The sequence below is a fragment of the Colius striatus genome, chromosome 5 (assembly GCF_028858725.1).
Source record: "Colius striatus isolate bColStr4 chromosome 5, bColStr4.1.hap1, whole genome shotgun sequence".
NCBI classification, from domain to species: Eukaryota; Metazoa; Chordata; class Aves; order Coliiformes; family Coliidae; genus Colius; species Colius striatus.
In genome coordinates this window covers 35,228,282-35,249,495 of record NC_084763.1, presented here as the reverse complement: position 1 = coordinate 35,249,495, position 21,214 = coordinate 35,228,282, and the positions used below count along the sequence as shown (strand labels likewise).

The 21,214-nt window shown below is 41.0% G+C and overlaps 1 protein-coding gene across 2 annotated transcripts in view; it reads left to right on the top strand.

The window, feature by feature from the left end:
* Positions 1 to 21,214, top strand: part of CDK14 (cyclin dependent kinase 14) — a 440,472-nt gene that overhangs the window by 315,239 nt on the left and 104,019 nt on the right. The window contains exon 15 of one of the 2 annotated variants that reach the window (XM_061996209.1): positions 830 to 851. The exons of the other annotated variant lie outside the window; for it this stretch is intronic. The gene's annotated coding sequence lies outside the window, so the exon portion shown is untranslated. Of the gene's footprint in view, positions 1 to 829; positions 852 to 21,214 lie in introns of those variants that run through there. 2 annotated transcript variants of the gene reach the window in all.

The window sequence follows — 21,214 nt, the reverse complement described above, 5'->3', positions numbered from 1 at the left end:
CTGTAGTTGCAGTAGGCAAGGAAAAAAATGCCGTCTGCAGAAGGACATTATTTAACAAGAATATATTTCCTTTCTGTTAATTGTTCCTGCAAAAAACCTTTAATTGAAAAGACATTGAAGCAGGGTGTTGAGGTTAAAGTGAAGTAATTCACATTTTATTTTGTTAATACTAAAAAATGGTTGTAACCTTTGCCTTCTGCTGTGACTTGTCTCTAATCAGCATTCCCAGTGTTCTGAAAAATTGAATTCTAAGTTCATACAGGAGATGTATATTAAGAGATCTCAGCTCCTCTCCTGTGTGGGCAATTTATGCAAAATAAGTTTAGGGGCTCTGGGATTTAAAGTTTACTGACTTTTGTCTGTGGAAACTGGAGTGCCACTTTGCACTTCGTGAACCTTGTCTGTGAATTACCTGCCTTAAGGGGGATTGTTAGCACATGAATCAGAAGTGGCTGAGTAATGTAGGACATTTAGAACAAAAGGATTAGACAACAGCTGAGATCCACCAAGATGCATTTTAAATCACCTGAAGTTAAAACGGGTGGGTTTTTTTTTTTTTTTGGTCTAATACTGCTCTTAAGTATAATGTTAAACGATTACTGTGAAAATAGGAAGAACTGGGAAGCTTCATTTTGCTGCAGCAAAGATGCCATCTACTTATTTTTTCTTTAAAAGCAGACTGCTTCCTTTACATGTTAAGGACAAGCATTGTATTCTTCAGTGCCACAAAGTCCACAATGATTCTCTTTTGATGATGTGTGTACACTCTGGGGAATGAGGTGATTGTGCACACACATTTTCCTGTGTTTTTAACGTGTTTTTTTTTCAGATGTTCTAGAGTTACTTTCTACTCCTACTAAGAAATGTTTGCAGCAGCAACTTCAATGTGATGTTTGTCCTTGAGAACCCTCGTACAAAGACACCCATGCCTAAGCTCAGCTTTCGCTGTCTGGTGCCATGTTCCATCACTTCCAAACTTTCAGGCAATGTTTAAAGCACTGATGGGCTAAAGGCTATTCTGTTTCATCAGAAATACAGAAGACTAGTTTCATCTGATGTAAAGAAAAAAGCAGGCAGGTCTGCAGGGAGCCTCTTATGGCCTCACCTGGAACACCCACCTGATTGGTTTGCTCCATTCTCCCTTTGGATGTAAGGATGATGTGTGGCCTGATGCTCTGTCTGCCTCCATCTCCAAACCAGATACTGTGGGTGGCTGAGGTAGATGAAATTCATTGATTTGGGCCAATTCTGATCCCACCAAAATGAGGGCCTAATTCCATAGGATCAGAATTTGGGCCCTTAAACAGTGAAGAAGGTGCTTACTGGGAAAAGGGTTTATTTGATAACTTTCTAAAGAGCACAGAGAAACTGCTGGACAAAGTACCTAAGGTGAATAGTGGTGAGTATCCTCACCAGGCAGGGGGGAGAGCAGGGTTTGATTCTCGAACAGGCAGCCAGTGTAGCCATTATGCTCCACGACCCAGGCAGGACCTTGACACTTAGTAACTACTGTAGCTATAACACACTACGTACAAAACTGCTGTTGCCTGGTCCCCCATGCTGGACACCAAAAAGGACTGTGGTGGATTGACCTTGGCCAAATGCCCACCAAGCTGCTCTGTCACTTCCCTCCTCAGTTGCACAGGGATGGGGAGAAAATGAGATGGAAAAAACTCTTGGGTGAAGATAAAGGCCTTTTAATAAAACAAAAGCAAAGGCAATGTGTGGAAGCAAAAGAATTATTCTCTATTGTCAGCCTTACCTCAGCGCTGGAAAAGGTTGTGAAACATTATCCTGAGTGCCACTGTGAAGCACATACAACATAACCAAGGGTTCAGGCCCAACTACTGTGGCTTTATGAAGGGCAGGTCCTGTCTGACCAATCTGATCTTCTATGACAAGATGACATCCTTTAGTGGATGAGAGAAAGGCTGTATATGTGGTCTTCCTGGACTTTAGTAAGGCCTTTGACACTGTCTCCCATAGTGTCCTTCTGGAGAAACCAGCTACCCGTGGCTTGGATGGACACACTCTGAGATGGTGAAGAACTGGATAGCCGGGCTCAGAGAGTTGTAGTGAATGAAATTAAATCCAGTTGACAGTCAACTAAGCCTGTCTTGTTTAACATCTCTATTAATGATCTAGATGAGGGAATTGAGTGCACCCTCAGTGAATTTGCTGATGATACCAAGCTCAGCAGGTGCTGCTTGAGGGCAGGAAGGCTCTTCAGAGGGACCTGGACAGACTGGATCAATGGGCCAAGGCCAGTCACATGAGGCTTAACAAGGCCAAGTGCTGGATCCTGCACTTGGGCCACAAAAACCCCATGCAATACTACAGGCTTGGAGCAGAATGACTGGAAAGCTGTCCTACAGAAAAGGACCTGGGCATGTTAGTTGGTAGCCAGCTGAATATGAGCCAGCAGTGTGCCCAAGTAGCCAAGAAGGCCAATGGCATCCTGACTTGTATCAGAAACAGTGTGACCAGCAGGGCCAAAGAAGTGATTGTCCCCTTGTACTCAGCACTGGTGAGGCTGGACCTTAAATACTGTGTTCAGTTCTGAGCCTCTCACTACAAGGACATTGAGGTGCTGGAGAATGTCCAGAGACAGGCAACAAAGCTGGTGAAGGACTGAGAGAACAAGTCTTATAAGCAGCGGCTGAGGGAGCTGGAGATGTTTAGCCTGGAGAAGAGGAGACTGAGAGGAGACATGATCATTCTCTACAACTACCTGAAGGGGAGTTGTAGTGAGGTGGGAGTCAATCTCTCCTCTCCAGTAACAAATGATAGCACATAAGGAAATAGAATCAAGTTTCACCAGGGGAGGTTTAGACTGGAAATTAGGAAGAACTTTTTCACCAAGAGGGTTATTAACCATTGGAACAGGCTGACCAGGGATGTGGTGGAGTCACCATCCCTAGAGATATTCAAAAGACACAGAGATGAGATGCTGAGGGATATGGTTTAGTTTAGTGATTGGCCTGGCAGTGTGAGGTTAGCAGTTGAACTTGATCTTAAAGGTCTTTTCCAACCATAACGATTCTATGACTGCGTCTCTGCCATCAGTCCTGCCCTGCTCCTGTTTTCTGGGAGATGTGGAGCTCCTGAGCACTGGAAGACATTGGTACTTGAGGTGAAGAAAATTCACTGTGGCAGCTATAGAGGATGCAGAGGAGAGTCTCTCTCTTGAATGCTGACGTCCAACCTCATATAGCTCATGAATGTTTACTGGGTAAGAAAACAGGTGAGGATTATGGTATGGGTTGGTGTCTAAAATATTAATCTGATTTTCCGGTCTCTGCTTCCAAGCATCTTTAAAGAGAAAAAACTGAAGTTGTCCCACTTGGAATCAGTATCACTGTGAAAGAGGTAGGAGGCCCATGACTTTAAGAGCTAGATTTAAGTCAAGGAGAAAAAGGATATTTGCCTCTAGCCTCACAAAATTTAGTTGGCATGGTATAAGGATGGTCTTTTCCCATTTTCTGCTGATTCAGAAATTGTTTTCGATCCAGCTTTTAAGTCTTGCCTGAAAAGTCAAAGCAAAGAACTGTCATAAAACCACCAAATTAATCTCTTCCACATTTCATTTCAGGTGAAACTGTTGACTAAATTTGATTTGACATTACAAGTGTTTGCATTTTTCTGTGACTAAGTGATTCCTTACACACTCTGGGCTCAGCTCTAGCTTGAGCTCTGCTGTTATTTCACCCTCATACTCTGCTTTGGGAGCACCTACTCAGTTGCTGAGCCACAGCTTCATCCTTGGCTGAGTGCTGTCTCAAAAGCAAGAGTGCTGTCTTTGTGGTTGCATCAGCTTTTCCAGCAAACTGGTTTCTGTGATAAACACTTGAGACACTAAAGAAATAACGCTCCTGTCCCCCCCTTCCAAAATCCTCATCAAACAACTGTCACCTATATATCTTCTTCCCTGGCAGACATTTCATTCAGTCTATAATCTGTGGAAAATGTAAGCACTGATCTCTCAACAGTGTTGCTAAGAGCTGCAGCCACTTTGCTTTGTTATCACCTGGAGAGTGTAAATGTCTATTTGGCAGACTAGTTTTCTGGGCAGCTCCTGGCTGAAAACATGATCATCAGCACTGACTTCCCTCATGGCCTGTCAGAGGCAAGCCATCCTATGATCGAAGGACAGCTTGCAACTATCAACACCCATTATTGGACTTCTTAGATGGTGTGCACTGCTTCTCAATATGCTGAAAGCAGAGAAGGGCCAGAGGCAGATCTTAAAAATGCAGGGCTTGTGGGTACAGATTCTGGGGACATTCTGAGCCCTGGAGTGATGAAACTGTACTGTTTGCTTGCATCCTGGCACTCTGCACCCCTGCTGAGATGTCATGTCTTGCTGAAGGAGTTTTAAGTCTAAATCTGAGTTATCCCCTTGCTCTCCTTCCTTTTCTTTCCCTTACTTCTTATTAAAGCTCCTGCTGAAAGCTGATCTGGAAGAGGGTCTGTATCCTTTTCCAACTTGCTACAGACTGCACATCTCAAAGCACAGGAGGGACAGGTGATTTGGCCCTGCCTTCTTCCACCAGATACAGCTTCAGGGAGCCATCTCTGCTGTCTGTACTCCTCATCTGACAAATGACCAGGTTTTCTGCCTCACTCTCGATGGTCCTTCTTTGAACCACCACACAAGCCCTCCATTTGTCATCAGCTGTTGCTAGCTGTTCCTCTGTGACTGTAGGTTGCCTTGAAAGTGAAGTGGCAGCTTCCTTGTGCAGGGTAGCTTTGCCATGTGGAATCCCATGGCATTCTCCTTCTACTCTAACCCTGTGATATCAAAGGCCATATGATCAACGATTTGGGCCTTGCCGAAGCAGTAGACTCACAAACAAGGTAATGCAAATAACTATTAATTGAGAGAAAAACTGACACAGCATCTCGATAAAGAGGAAGATCCTTCTGATTCTCCAAAACCTATTATTATGACAGTGACCATTTGAAAACATAGGGCTGCTTCCATTTTCCCAGTTTTATTTATGTAACTTGGGGCTAATTATAGCAACCTATTCTTGCTTTACAATGGATAGAGAAAAACAGAAAGCCAGGCCTGTGGGATTTAGAAATATTCCTGCTATGAGGACCTGCAACACTGGACAACAGGCACAGCAAGATGCAGAATCAGAGTTCAAATATGCAAGGCTGACAGACTACAGTCTACAGTGTAATATGGTTTTCTCTGATCTACAGTGTGACCATATAAAACAGACAATTAAAGACCACTGAGACTTTGGCAACTAGAAATATCCAGCACAAACCATCTGAAAGCATCTGCTCATTAAGCATATCCACTGACAGCACTAAAGATGCATGTGTGCTACAGCCTGCAAAAGCAGGGAATTCATAAATGCAGAAGCTGTTGGAGGAAGGCAGCTGAAGAATACACAGAAACCACTACTGATGTCCAAAATTAAAGATGATCTAATAAATATTAAGAACAATTCCAGGTTTCTTTCAAGAGCACAGCACTTCATTGCAGAGGAAGTTGCTTCTACCCTTAGATATCTGAATGTAAAGGACAAGGAGGAGACAGCATTGAAGCCAAGCAGTGCATTCAGCAGGGCTAGGCATGGCTTTGGCCCTGAGGGAGAGGCATGGTTTAGCGGATTTGCTGTGGTTCCTTTTATCCATCTCACCCAGGCTGATTTCTCATGGGGCATTCACTATTTCCCGATAGGCCCCCATCTCCAGCTCAGGGCGTACTTTTAGCTGACACTGCTGTGAACTAAGAGGCTATTGAGAGGAGATACTGCTATGGGCTTTCTTTATTCACATACTCTTCCTCAGGCATTGGTGGTGGGGTATCAGGTAAGAGGACTAGAATGGCATTTTGACGAGGCGGGATACAGCCATAGCACACATCAAGCCCTGGAAGGTGGCGAGTGCTCCCAAAACCCACAGCATTGACATGGTCTCAGTCTTCCAAGAGCCCTGTGCCGTGGCAGCTGAACTCTTGGGGAACATTCATAGGAGTAGAGCTTGGATGAAGATATTGATAGTGAAATTGGGGCTAGTATCAGCAACTCAAAAACGTAGGTGTTTGGCCTTAGGATTTTAACTCTACAGTCTGCTTTTACAGATATTTTTATTGATATTAAGGAAAAGAGACATAGAGTATAGCACACTTTTCCAAACACACCCACTCTTGTTATAAAAGCATATTATGGGAAGATATTTCTCTTAGGGATGATTTACTGAAATTACATTTTCTTTTTATGTGTTGCAGATGCTTGTAGTGTATTTTGTGCTGGTTTGGGTTTATTTTCCTGGTTGCCATTCACTTCGTGACACTGCCTGGGACTTGGAGATACAGCCAGACAGATCTGCTGAACACATGAATACTAAGGAAGTGGTTTCCCTAGTAACAATAACCATGTAACAGCTCACACAACTTCCTGCCCTTCCTTATGGGATTTGTTTGTTTGTGTTTCTCATTGGGTCAGATAGAAGAGTCACTAAAATTGGAGTTGGCTAAAAGGCATCCAGGATCCGCTTACTGGAAGTGGGCAGAGTAGAAAAAACAATTGCTACATTTGCAAGTGGTGTCATTACAGAGTTTGGCTTTGCTCTGGTTTATGAGAGCAATCCCAGGGCATGCCCATAGCTGCCTCTGAGCGTGGATTGCATGGACTCCAGGACAACTCTCATTCTTATTTCAGAACAATTATTTACAGATTTTTTTTTTTTTTTACAACTGATACTATTGCCATAATGGATTAAGTGCAGCTTTAAGACAGTGATTGATCAAAGGGAAGCAGAGTAGGAAAACAAATACATACATTACGTATGCAATCTCAGTGCAGGACTTGCTGTTAGCACTTTAGAGAAGGTGAGCTAAGCAGCATTTGGGGACATGGATGGGTGTGCTTCTGGGTTCAGACTGCTACTAGCGGGTTGTCTGGCTGGCACACGCTTGCCATCAAAGAAGAGAGGAGATTCATTCTCTAATATATTGCAACATATTCCTCAAATATATTAGCTATACCACTGTTCAAGTAGGGGATCCTGGTAGGCATATTATGTATGATCATTAAATTGAGTTATCTTTTTAGTCTTCTAATCAACCAGTCTATTTACAGCTCACTTGAAGCCAGGTGAAGCAATTTGCAGTACCAATCTTAGATATTAAATCTGCTTCGTTAAGCATTGCAAAGCTGAATTCCTGGATTTCATTAGCCATTGTTCATATATGTATATTAAATGTTGTGATGACTTTTGCATCATTTTTTAATATTAAAAAAGCACTTTTGCTGAAAAATAAAGGTAAGTATTACCTGCCAGCTCTCTGTAAAGCTGTGTCTTATTTAAGATGAGTCTGTTCCTGAGCAAGCTGAAATGATTTTATCTGTTGCTAGAAGGAGGAACCGATAACGGCCAAACTGCAATCAGCTGTGAGTTTACTGTTAAGATAATAAAATGAACAGACATTGTGGAGAGATCAGCCATGCTTTGCTTTTTCAAGATCTTTGACTACAATGAAATCATGACATTATCTCAAAGCCGACACATGTAACTCCAGTCATACAGATATTTACAGCTAAAAAATGATAAGCTTGATCCTGAGAGATGCTGGATACATCCATCCTTGCTGCTTTTAACAGTAGTTCTTTGGATCAGACTAAGACCCTCTCAAAAATCATAGTGAGGGTGACAGAGAGGAAATGGCTATCAGAAAACCAATGACAGACTAAGATTTTATCTTTATCAGACCAAGATGAGGTGGCTCACAACAATGTACAATTCTTTTCCCAGGATATATCAAGACTGGCCAGTGAACTTTAGTTGAAGACAACTGCAGAAATAAGTATTAGCACATTTGTAATTAGCACTTACACTCTCCCAGCATGTATAACTTCCCTAACCACAACATTATCTTTCCATCACAGGTAGCATATTTTAAGCTAGTCATTTTATGCAGTTGTATTAGGATCTTGATAGGACACAAGGAAATGGGCTCAAGTTGCACCAGGGAAGGTTTTGATTGGACATTAGGAAGAACTTTTTCACTGAGTTGTTAAACACTGGCACAGGCTGCTCAGGGAGGTGGTGGAGTCACTATCCCTGGAGATATTCAAAAGACGCGTAGATGAGGTGCCGAGTGGTGAAGTTTAGTGATGGGCTTGGCAGCACTGAGTTAGTGGTTGGACTTGATGATCTTAAAGGTCTTTCCAACTGTAATGATTCTATGATTCTCCTGTAAACTGTGTTGGAAACTTTATCAATCAAAATTGATGTCAGACCTGTGCAGAGCATGATCTTGGCAGAAAACAACATTATTTTGTGCTCTTGAGATTGTTGACAGTAATGAAATTATGTTGTCTTCCAAGTTGAACACACATTATTAAGTCCAGTCACATGAGAGAATATTGGATTCTTAGATTAGTAAGAAAACAATCTACCTTTTGATTTTACAGTTTCCCTGAAGGTACAGAGTCTTCACAATTATAGTATGCTGTAAAGAGTTTATTTCTTTGTTTCTGTTTTCAAAATAAACATGGTTATTACTACTGAATAATTAAATAAATCCAGTGGATTTACGTGTCTGATGACATGTGCACATCAGCAATAATCCTATAAATGCTTATGCAGACGTGAGCATGAATTCAGATGAGTATCGCAGCACGGCTGTATTCAATTCTGAAAATAACAGTCCAACTCCCAATTGTGTAAATAGTTGGCTATGCTGATTTAGGCCAGTATATTTATTCTCTGTTTTCTAACTGTATGTCAGTAGACGTAAAGATTACAAGTTGCCAAAGCTGACTCAGATGTGTAATAGAAAATGTAAAACATTTACCATTTTGTTCAGTATCAAAACATTCTTGTTTGCACAGGCATGTAATATGGACCTTACGGTGTAACAAGAGCTGCAAATCTTTTGAAAATGTGTGATATCTTTTGTATATCACAAATACTTTTCTTATGAATAAGGAACTTTTCACTGTAGGAAGACTTTTATATGGCTCCCGCTTGTTTCCCAGTCTATTGCTGGGCTAAATTTGCTGTAAAGGGAGAGGTTTTGCATCTGCCTATGTCAGTTCTCCAGTGTATTGAGGTCAGCTTCCTTTCTCTTTGGCTCTGATGCCTGCCTGTATAAATACAAATTCCATTTCCATCCTATTATTTTTCTAATCAAGGGTTTGTCATGCAAAAGAAGATCTGAGATGACTGTGTTTTCCATTATGCAAAACATTCCATTATGATAATATCTTCAGGATAGTCTTATAAAGGTGCCTTGCCCAAAGAAATCACAAATTAGAGCGGTGAAATAGTAGACAAATCCTGCATAATTTGCCCTCTCATTTAACATTCAGAGTTCACCCTAATTTGCCATACACATTTCCTCTGACATTTTCGATCTGCACATACAGTGAAAATCAGAATTAGCAGCTTTCACCAAATAGACTTCTGGTAAGTGCTTATCAAAAGAAGAAAGGGGTTGTAAAATGCACTCATATTTAGTATGTCCTTTGCTTTCTTTTCTTTCTCTGCTAAATTCACACTTAGTAAAATCAACAGTCAATGAAATTTACCTTTTGAGCTCAAGTTGTTTCCATTCAGAACAAAGAAAAAAATATGCCAGCAAAGAAAACCTCATAGTTCTTAGAAATTCTCTTTTTTTTCTTATGCCAAATCCCAAGGGGCAAGGCTACACAGAAAGGGAGTTTATTTTCAAAATCCTTTGAACACAAAGCTCTTATGTTTTCTAGGGCAAGATGTTTTCCTAGACAATCTCAATATTGCACCTTTGTATAAATACTTTAGTCATAAAGGTGAATACACACACATATTTTACTGTAGATATTTAATTTTCATTAGTTGTTGTTTCAAGTATTCAAATATGAATTGGCTTACAAGCAGAATCCTGTGTCTGAGTCTTGGCAAGCATGTTGTATTTCTGCATTCCTATGTGTTTGATTTGTCTGTTCTCTCCTCTTACTGTGTCAATGTGTGTGTTGTATGTGCGTGCATGCTAAATATGTAGGACATTTAACCTATGCTGACTTCTTTGTTTGGCAAAACTTCTGAATTTGTGGTGTTTTCTACAAGTTTTTTAATGGTGGTACTTGTTTCTGACTATTTCTATACTCAGCCAGCTAAATTTTAGGGCAGTGAAAAACAGGCACTTCAATTACCATCCAAAATATGTAAATGGTCACTTTCTTCTCTGTCTGTTCTAGAGTGTGCTTCCAGATCCAGGGAACAGTATGCTGGCCATTCATATTCAAGGATTATTCCATTATTAAACTGATCTTAACGCAATGCCCAGTCAAGAATTTGATATAAGCTTTTAGACCTTGAATGGGGTTGTTTTTGGGTTTTTTTCTTTTTCTTTTTGTGTGTCACATCTTAGTGTGGTCCAGTGTATCATCATCACTATAATCTTTTAAATTAAAGTCAATCACTTGCCTTGATTTCCTGATCTTCTAAAATGTGTTCCATTTCTACCTGCAATCTTTTGAAGAGGTTCCACTCAACTGTCTCCAGTCTTTTGCAATTGAATCTCACTTACTGGAGCTATTTTCAGTCCATGAAGTAATGATGTATATTCCTTATTGACCCATACTCTCATTAGCTACTCTGTAGCATTTGTGGCTAGGGTACATGACTGTTTTCTCTTTATTGAACCGCTGATGCTAAGCTGATTGATGCTGATGTGGATATAACTACACAGGACTAGACTTCTCTGTAACTTCCCTTATGTTGCATGTTAGCACAGTATGTACTCCTCCAAGATGCAGCCATTTCTTCTTCTTTGAATGAATTTTAAGTTCAAGTGTACAAAAACAGTTTTCTAAAGTGGCAAATGATGCTTTCACTAAATCAGATGTACTTGCCAGTGATGTCATAGCTTTTACATTTGCTGAAAAGACTTGTTTCAGATCTTTCAAAGTTATGCCCTCCAAGTCCTCTAACAGCAGCATGCAGCTTCATGATGAAGACTGAGTGGTATCCTATGTTCCTTAATCCTAAATCAAACTTTGACTTACACAATTGGTTGACTTTTCTACCATTTCTTACCATACTACAGGAGTTTCATTACCCACCTTTTATAATTACAGTTATCCTAAACTCCACATGATATCTGCACCCTCTACATTGTACCCACTCAAGTCAGTTGTTTTCCTCCAAAAGATTTAACCCACCTTTATTACTACCCTCCCACCAGTTGTCAAGAGTGGTAATTTGATCAGTACAGCTTGCGTTTGCTGTGAAGTCACACCATTTTTGGCTTTCAGCTCTCTCTGAACCTGGCCTTAATTTGTTGGTAATTATGTTCAGGATGACCTTTTCCACCAGTAACTAAGGTTAAACTTCTTTCATTGTCTCGATCAGCAGGATCTTCCTTTAAAACTGGAACAGGTATTGCCTTCAGCTGCTTACCTGCTACCTCTTTATGTTCTTATACATCCAAGTATCTCTTCTTTGGCTGCTTTGCTGGTGCTTGCACTGACAGCCTTCAACAGCTTGTTATTACACTGTCTGTCCCTGCAGCTATCTCACTTCTGACTACTTCACTTCTTTTCTTGCTTTTCCTTGTCAGCAACTACCAAAAACCAATATATCAAACAACATCACTACCAGGACTTTTCAAGTCTGTGATGTCAATATATTTTGTATGTTATTAAAAAGACAAACCAAAACAAGGCCCAGATTATCACATCTATATACATGGCTAAATCATATATATTTACACTATTTTTTGAGGTCACAGTAATTCAAAATGGTCCACAAAACAAGCTTTCATCTTCATGGGACAAAGATACAGCTTTTGAAAACACCAATACCCCATGTGTATTAACATTCATTGTTATGCAGAGGTTTAAAATTCTTGATTGCAGCAGGCAGTTGTATGAAGCTTGAAGGCAAATAGAGGACATCAAGTTGCTCTGTGGATCTCCATGTTTTAGGAGGAACTGTTTGGGTGGGGGCTTGCTGCATCTGTTGCCTCTCCTGCCATCACTTCTGCCATAGGTGATGCTTCTCTCATGCCACTGGTTTTCCAGAAAGCAAGCCAGCATGGTACTGGGTACACAAAGCTAACAAAATGCTCATAGCACTATCTAATCTCGCTTCTCTCTAGTGGTTCTGTCCTTAATTTGTATGGAAAAACTGTGTGCACAGATCAACTGCTAGCGCATCCGACAGGCTCCATAGTTATGCTGTGGTCACACACATAAAAAACCAAAGCACCTCTATCTGCAGTTTTTCAGATATCACTGAATTTTTACTAACTTTTCTTGACTTCTTCCACTCACTCTTCCTACACTGTTCAAAGCCAGTAGACCAGACAGGCTTTCTGAACCAAATCGGGCAAGGCTCTGGCAAGCTAATTCTCATGGTACTGTCATGCCTGATCAGACTGTGAATCTTCTGTCCAGGTCAGTCAATCACTGACTATTCCCTGTGCAGAAGTACAGCAGAACTGTGAGGTGAAACCTAAATGAGAACACGTGTTTTGCCTCCATTTCTGGATGAATTTGAAGAGTGGCCCTGCAAGACAGCATATTCTACTTGCTTCTTCTGAAGAGGATCGAGTAGCACACTATATCCCCTAGAGGAAATGATTGCAGTTTCTTGGCTATGAGGATGTGAATAGACCTGTGCTTTCTGTTTCACTGTTGACACTATTATCTGTAAAACTGTAGATTCCTTTAATTAAACAGCAAAGAATGTGTTTGCTTAATTCTACTTTCTATTGTAAAAACATATGATAGCAGAAATGATAGATTCTGGTGTCTGTCAGCTCCCTGATACACTTCTGTGATTTAGAATCTAGGCAACTAGAGCATTCATGTGTTAATTCCTCCATTATACTTCCTATATTAATATGATAATTTCTTCTGAATTGTTTCATCTAACTAATTACATTGAGGCTTATTTTGGGGATACCAAGCATCCTTCTAAAGACAGTTATTAAACGACCAATTTTTGTCTCACTTAAGATTTGCCTTAATAACAATGTCAGGAAAGCTGATTTGTGATCTGATGTGGTGATAGGTCCACTTTTTATATGCGTTGTGTTGTGAGACAGCTTCTGAGATAATAGAAAAGATCTACTCTTGGCTAGAGAGAGGATGAAGCTTTCTCTGCTGGAGTGCATATGCCTTCAGACATCAAAGCTTTGAAAAATTTCCATAGAGCAGAATGGAAATGGGACATTTTACTACCTGGGGTGCTGCCTGCTCCCTACTGCTTTGCCTGCTCAACAGCTCCCCAGGGTGGGAGCAAAAGCAGTTCAGATCAGAGGGTGGGGCATACTCCTATGGCTGTGGGCACCCACTGACAGTAAACAGATGCCAAAACAAAAATAAAGTAACTGTTTTTCTTGGGAACTTTATAATGACAACAAACTTCAATAAAAAAGCTCTGGGCGATTATAAACCAAGCACCTGCAGGAGACATTTCTTCACTATTTAAAGTCTCTGACCTTCAACTTCAGACCTATCTTCTTCTTCAGCATGGCATGGAAATAAACTGTTCAGCAGCAGGCAGATATCTCCCCACAGAAACAGCGGGGTACAGCCCCTTCAAAAGCAGTGGTCTGCAACCCACCTTAGTGGACATGGCAAAATTGCTGTGCACTGCTGTTCTTGGGGGTTTCCCTTCCTGCTAGTTGATAATGTGTGTGCTGCCTACATGGTCTGATGTGTAATTTAAATTGCTATTGACAATGGCACACTGAGAGAGACATTTATTAGGTAGACCATAAAAGTGAGCTCAGGAGAAAAAACTGGAGATCAAGCAAGTTAAACAAATAAATAAACACATACATGCTTAGTCAGAGCATTCATCTTGATTGCTTTAAAGATAAGAGAATAGATATTAAGAAGCTCATATGGCCATTTAATGTGATAGCCTGCCACGCACTAATACTGTGACTTCAAATAAATCCATTGTAAAGAGCCTGGCCATACATGTCGGGGGGGAGGGAGGTTGATAAATGATGGCCTCAAATCCTGTCACCTCTCTTTTCAAGGGAGTGAGTTGGCATCAAGGTAATTCAAGGCCTTTTCTGCTCCCAGGTCCCTCAACCTAGTGTGTCCCTTTGCAGTACCAGATGGGACAAATAGGAGGGGTTTTCCCCCATATTTGCCACCTCAGCAGCTGGTCTACATCTAGATTGTTTATTTCAAGTTGGAATAATGAATGATAAAATTTGCTTTGTGAAGGTACAGTCCTTGCAAGAGCTGGAGCTTCATCATTGCTCAGTATCAGTCAAAGCTGGGGCTGTTGCAGACAGTCTTCTCTCCCAGCTTTCAGCTCACGCCTTCGCTTTGCCCTCTGCTGGCACCAGTGCCCTGCAGCCATGACAAGAGCTGGAGAAGGGAACTGATGCAAGTGGGAGTGCAGCGGGTTTTGCTGGTAAGCTATCTGCTGGGCCCTGCAGGGCTCTGCTCCTCTCCACTGTCCCATGGGTGATGCTGCAAGCAGCAGGAGTGGCAGAAATGGTTAAGAGTGGACGTGCAGGACCATCTCCCTCAGAGGGATTAAAACAGTTGTGTTTCACAGCTCACCAAAGCTTTCCAGGGAGGAAAAACAGGCCTCAGGAAAAAGAAATGTGTGTGACAGTTTTAGGTTAAATTTCCTTTTCTATCACAGGCTTCCTACCTGACTTTGAACAGGTCATTTTAATGTCTTTCTGCCTTAGATTTCCCTCTCCAAATGAAGACAGAGCAGTAGTTTCATCTTTCAGAACAAACACATTAGATATTTTGAGGTTCTGAGGAGCCCAGGTACTCTGGGAATAGGGGCCCAGAAAGACTTTTGACAGGTCTGCAAATATTTTTAAAATGCTTATGCCTCAAGCTTCTCTTTTTAATTGCCTTAATTATAGACAGCATTTGTATTGCACAGCTAAGTCCTTTATAGCTTAATATTTTCTAAGTATCCACACTTTTGGCAAATCATTGGTGTAACTGGATTCCAGACAATAGAATTCAAGGTATAAAGATGAGATAATATGGCAAAGGATGGAAGGAGGTTTTCAGGCTTTAAAAATGTTTTCACTGTATTTCAAGTTTTAGTAACTTTTAGTGGTGTCACTCAACATCAGAGCAAGCACTCCATGGTGAAAATACCATGTGGTCTATTTTACATGCCATTACCTTTCAGTCAGTCATAATGTTACTTACTCCCTCTGAACCTCAGCCTGATCTGAGGAGATCATCTTCAATGAGTGCGGACTTGCCAATTTGAAGGAATAACTGACTTAACTAAATGGTTTTTCAAAGACATGTCGAGAAAGTGGTGCAACCCCATCATGGAGATGAATTTATATCAGGCTGACTGCCTCATATTGATTAAGCTTATGTCAGAAAGGAATCAACTTGCTAATCCATGAAAGGCACTTTTAAACTGAAATAAGAGTGTCTATACAGGGTTTAGTTTAATATTGTAACTTTTCCCCCCAAATAAGACAAGGCTTTAAGACCTTATCCCTAATGCTGTGCATCTCAAAAGAAAAAAAAAAAAAACCAGTAAGAGAAGTGGCATAGTAGACATGGCAAAACCAATTGTGTTTAAGATACATTCTGTCCTTGGCACTCTTGAGTGCTACATGGGCTCAGAATTAATCTTGCTATGATATGAAGCATCTTTAAGTCTGCTGCTCTGATTTTTAGTGGCTGAAATGATGCTGGCTGGCGTATCTCAGAGATATATGTTCAAGGCTGTGGTCTCATAGCAGCTTGACTTCTACTGCAGATCAGCCACAACAATGAAGTCTTTGTATCATGCCACCTAGAAGTCAAATATACATCATTGGATTTATATGTGCCCCCAGAGCAGTTTGGTAGATGCTTTTGTGTGCTTTTGCGGCAGTTGTGTAGACAAAGTTTAGGATGAGCTGCTGCTAGCCCTTCTCTGCCAAAAGGAGGACTCAGATCTGTAACTCTTAATTACCATCACATATTAATTTTGTCCATCTGTCCAGCTAAAATAAATGGCAGAGCAACAGACAAAGTCTGAAAGAATCACATCAGCAAAGTGCTTCCTGAATTTCAGCAATGTTTTCAACTTTAAATGATAACAAGTAAGAGTTAGAAGGTAAATATCCCTTCTTTTCCTTTTTTATCCCTTTCTGCTGCTCTCTGTTCAGTGTTTGTACTTGTATGTATTTTCTTCCTCATGAATTACAGAGCTTTGAAAATTAAGAGCAAACAAAAAGTCCTCTCCTCCCTCACTTTCCTGGCAGAGTAAGGTCAGAATTTTCCTTATTTTCCAAGGGTATGACTGGATCTTGCTTCCAGTGGTGTGACTACTACCAAGAGCTGAAGTGGGAAAAGAGAGGTGTTTTCCTCTGAAAATATAAAGCACATAAGAGAATCACAAAATGGTTGGAAGGGACCTCTAGACATCATCTAGTCCAGCCCCCTGCTAAAGCAAGTGCACCTAGATCAGGTCACACAGGAATGCATCCAGGTGGGTTTTGAAAACCTCCAGAGAAGGAGACTCCACACCCTCCCTGGGCAGCCTGTGCCAAGGCTCCTTTACCTGAACAGTAAAGAAGTTTTTCCTTAAGTGGAACTTTCTGTGTTCCAGCTTTTGTCCATTACCCCTTGTCCTATCACTGTACACTACAGAAAAAAAGTGTTGCCCCATCCTCTTGACATACACCTTTAAATACTTGTGAGAGTTCCCCCTCAGTCTCTTCTCCAAGCTGGATGGTCCTAGGTCACACAGTCTTTCCTCATAAGGAAGATGTTCCAGTCCCCTGATCATCTTGGTGGCTCTGTGTTGGACTCTCTCCAGAAGTTCTCTGTCCCTCCTGAGTTGGGGAGCCCAGAACTGGACACAGGGCTCCAGAGGAGGCCTCACCAGGGCAGGGTAGAAGGGCAGGAAAACTTCCTTCGACCTGCTGGCCACACTCTTCTTGATGCATCCCAGGATGCCATTGGCCTTCTTGACCATGAGGGTATATTGCTGGCTCATCTTTATCTTTTGGATGTTGCAGATTTTGACAGCAAGCTGTTGCACTGTGTCTCCTGCCTGATTCTTGCCAAGCAGACTTCAGGCTGAGAGTGTTACTGTGGTAGCATGCTACTGCCAGGGGCTGTAGTTGCTGATCCCAGTCATCCCTGACATAACTTGGGTCAGTCCTGTGGGAGACTTTGAAAGAAAAACTTGATACACTCTGTATTTGACTTGTAGCCAGCTGAAGGGAATAGATGACCTGGGACACTGAGGTGATGTGGCTCTTCCTCCTGGTCTTCTGTGTTGGGGATTTGGTGATAGTTTTCTTATTGTCAACAGTACCAAATGAAAGCATACAGCATTACAATAACCATCGCTGTAGATGATAAATATGTGGCTTTCCATAGAGAAGTTCAAATCCAGTACAAATCACACAATCTTGTTGGTCATTACTGAAAAGAGAGACGTTACAAAATCCAGAAGCAGAGAGTCCAGATGTGCACCAATATGCAATAGCTTAATGTTCTGGCAAGGATAATGGAACACTTTGCAGTAGGACCACCATGTTGTGATTGTGTACATGGACCACCTGTGACAACAGGGAATGGAACTTCAGCATCCTTAAGGTAACATTCACCACTGTGAGATTTTTCTGAAGTGCTGCTGCTTCTTTTCTTCCTTGAAGACTGTTGGATCAGGCTAAGGATGATTTATATGGGGCCCAGGTGAGACATCTGATGTACTCCTAGAGGTCTCGCAGTGTTAAGCAGTTGCTGTGCAGCCAGGCTCAGAGAGTAGGGGAAATCTTAACTAGAGAAGTCAGCTGCAGAGTTGGAGGAGGGAAGGTCCAAGAACAGTAAATCTGTGTATCTTTAACACAATTCTTTCCACACAAGCAGCCCAAAGTTTTTGAAAAGAATTTACTTCAGAATACAGCTGACATCCTCTATATGGAGAAGAATGTATTTATAAGTTCTTACAAGCAGACTGCAATGTCATATTTCAGTATTGCTGGGCAGTTTGCCTCTGTTTACACTGGTTAAATATTTAAAGCTATCTTTCCACAGTCAAGCAAAAGCCCCAAAGATTTTTTTTCTAAAGTGAAAGTTAAGATTGTCCTTTAACATGTACCAAGCGACATTCCATGAAGAAAGGCAGATGCAGGCTGCTAATTATTCCCTGATCTCATCCTGTTCACTCTCTCAATAACACTCATGGAAAATACATGCACACACCTGAAATATACAGAAAAACAATTTTCCTCCACCCCACCCCACACCTCACACACATACCTTTTCAATTTGTGTCTGGAAATACTAACGTAGAAAATATGATCTGCATCTCATTTACATCAGTGGAAATGACGAGTAGTTTCTTTGAAAGGAATGTACTTAAAGCATGGCAAAAGCAGCATGAGACCAGAAGTAGAAGCTCATCATGTAATTTCTTCTTGCATCACAGCCTTATGAAGCCCTATTTGCTTCTCCTGTGTCTGTGAAACAAGCAGGTCTACTCCTAGGAGTAAGGATTGCTGTCTTAGGCCCTTAAATCAGCCTCTCTCTGAAGAACAAGAGGGAGTCTGTGTTCTCAGGCACTGTATGTAACTGTAGAACTCACTCAAGAAAGGGAAATAAAAAGAGAGTAAAAATGTTCGCATTCTCTCTGAACAAAATGAGCTGTGATCTGCAATTGCCCTTTTAAGAGTTGTGACTTTTTCTTGTTCTATGGAAAACTTCTGGCAGCAGCAAGCCAGGCTGCAGCCCCTGTGCCTCTCACTCACCCCAGCACAGAGCATGTCAGGGAAGGCAGGCAACATATGGCTTTAATTTGCAAGGAATCATCTACATTTCTTCTGAACAGAAAGAAAACCAAATCAAATCTCCACATACTCAATCTATCTTGAGTAAACGGCATTAAGGAAAAAATGCTGTGGGTATTGGGAAGATCTTTGTAGTCCACTTTGCCTGTGCATACCATTTCTCCTCATGCCTCTTTAAAGCATATAAAACCACTGTAACGGGGCGCTGACTTACATGACTGCTAATCAAAGATTGCTCTTTATTCCTAGCCCATACTACATGGTAGGAGTTTGGGTTACAATAGGTGTCACTTAGCAGGAGTAAATTACCACTGACTTCAGTGGCTAGAGCTGCATTTCCATTCTATTTCTCTTATTCCCCAAATCCCCAAATCCAAATGAAAGTACAATTTTAACCTAAATTGACAATTGCAGACTAATATAGTAAATTAGTACAGCACATATAAAAGCATCTGGGATGGATTTGAGGGTAAGATGACCTGAGACACCTGATGGTAACAGAATTACTTGGTATCTTGTCAAATGCCTGTTAGTAACAACTGCCTCTATGCTGAGGTGACTTTCTGAGCACTTGGCTGTACAGCCTTGAGACCCTTCACTGCAGTAAGTATTCTGGCTGCTGACTGCACCATTGCCTAGGGTTCATGTTCAGCTCCTACTGATTTTCTTTGCCCTTCACTACATGTGTTTGTTGTTTTTGTCAGCACAGGCAAACTTCCAAGAATCTTCTAGATGTTCCAAGAAATGGTCAATATGCAAGGTAGGTTTTTGAATTTTAAGGATTTTCTTCTTCTGGGAAGACTAAATCCATGAGATGCTATGGTCCATGGCCCTGGGGCAATGTCTATGTCATTGGCATACTGAAAAGTGAAAGGTATCTTACCAGGCCACTGTAAAAGCTGTTTGGGAGTGTTATCCGGATACTTTCTCTCCAGAATTCTGGTCTGTAGACTTGTGTGTCAACTTCTAGGGTCACACAACTTAGTTTAAGGACTGAATGTTACCTGGATTAAGGATTTTATCACCAGAAATATATGGTAGCTTTAATAAGGCAATGTAAGGGGGTAACTTATTTCTTCTTACAATTTAAGGTGTATGACACAGTAATCACATCTCATTCCTTTCACTACATTTACACTCTTTGTGCTGATTCTTCCGTAAGAACCTGTGATGGCTTGATGTGATGTGTACTGCCAGCACCAAGAGCCAACATGACACCTACCTGAGCTGTGGACCTGTACTGGCTCAACTGGAAACCCGCTGGTCACTCCAGGAGGCTTCATAAACTTAGTATACACATTGCTGGCCATCACAGCTTACATATCTGAACCTTTCTCTCTACTAAGCTATCAAAAATCTTTTCTTTCCATCCAGAACTAATGCCCTTGTATCCCCCAAATATTAAGTGTTCTTACCAGCCCAGATTCATGTGCCACATGATAAAAATAATTTTTTAACTCGTCCCACTGTATTATGATCTTACTTTTAACCCCTTGACATTCAAATGATGAAATCTTGAAGCAACTAAAAAACTAATTAACTGAGCATAACTTTTGCTTTAATTTAGTGGATAAACATACATTCATGTTATCATCTGTGTTTATATTTTATTCATTTAGGTGGCTGCTAGCTTTATTGCAAGTATAGTTTGTGCTTAAATTTGCATTCCCTGTATGTAGCATAGGCCTGCGAGATAAAGATGAATAATTTTCTATAGAGAAACAAGTTTTCCTTAAATGCTGTGCAAAGGAAGCATCCACTATTCTATTTCTGACAGTCACTTAGAGGAAAATAAGAAACCTGCAACTACTTTTTGCTTTGTTTCTTTCCAAAATTAAAGATTTCAATAGCTGAATTTTGGGTTTTGGCCAAATACTTGTATCCCACATCCCTCACCGCGAGTAAAACCCATGCAAACCAGCACCCTGAGGACACCAGCAGAGTGAGGATACCACTGGGATATAAACAATGCAAGCCAGAGTGCCAATTTCCCCTAGTGGCTACTGCTACAAGTAACATCAGCACATTGTTTTGAAGTAAAACCTAGAATTCTTCTTAAGGTATGATTTTAATGCCCAAATTTTGGTTTCTTTTACAATGGAGGACTTTCCATGGCAGAGAAGAATGTTTGTGTTTTAAGGAAGATGCCGTTTGTCTTCATAAGAACATGATTACTGTTGTAGCGACCCAAGCAAAGGTAGCCTCCAGAAGTCTCTCTCCAACAGTCACCAGTGGTGGATACCTAAAGAATCATTAAAAGAACAAGGCAGACACACAGTGGTAGCCTCCTGTGGACGTGATGTGCAGTATTGGGGTTGCAATAAGAAGGAGTATATTTTCTTAGACCAAGATTTATGGGTGGAAAATGAGACAAACTTTTAGTCATATGAAGTTTTCTTTGGATTAGAAACACTAGCTGCAGCTTTCAGTTAAGAACAATTGCTTAACATTTACTAA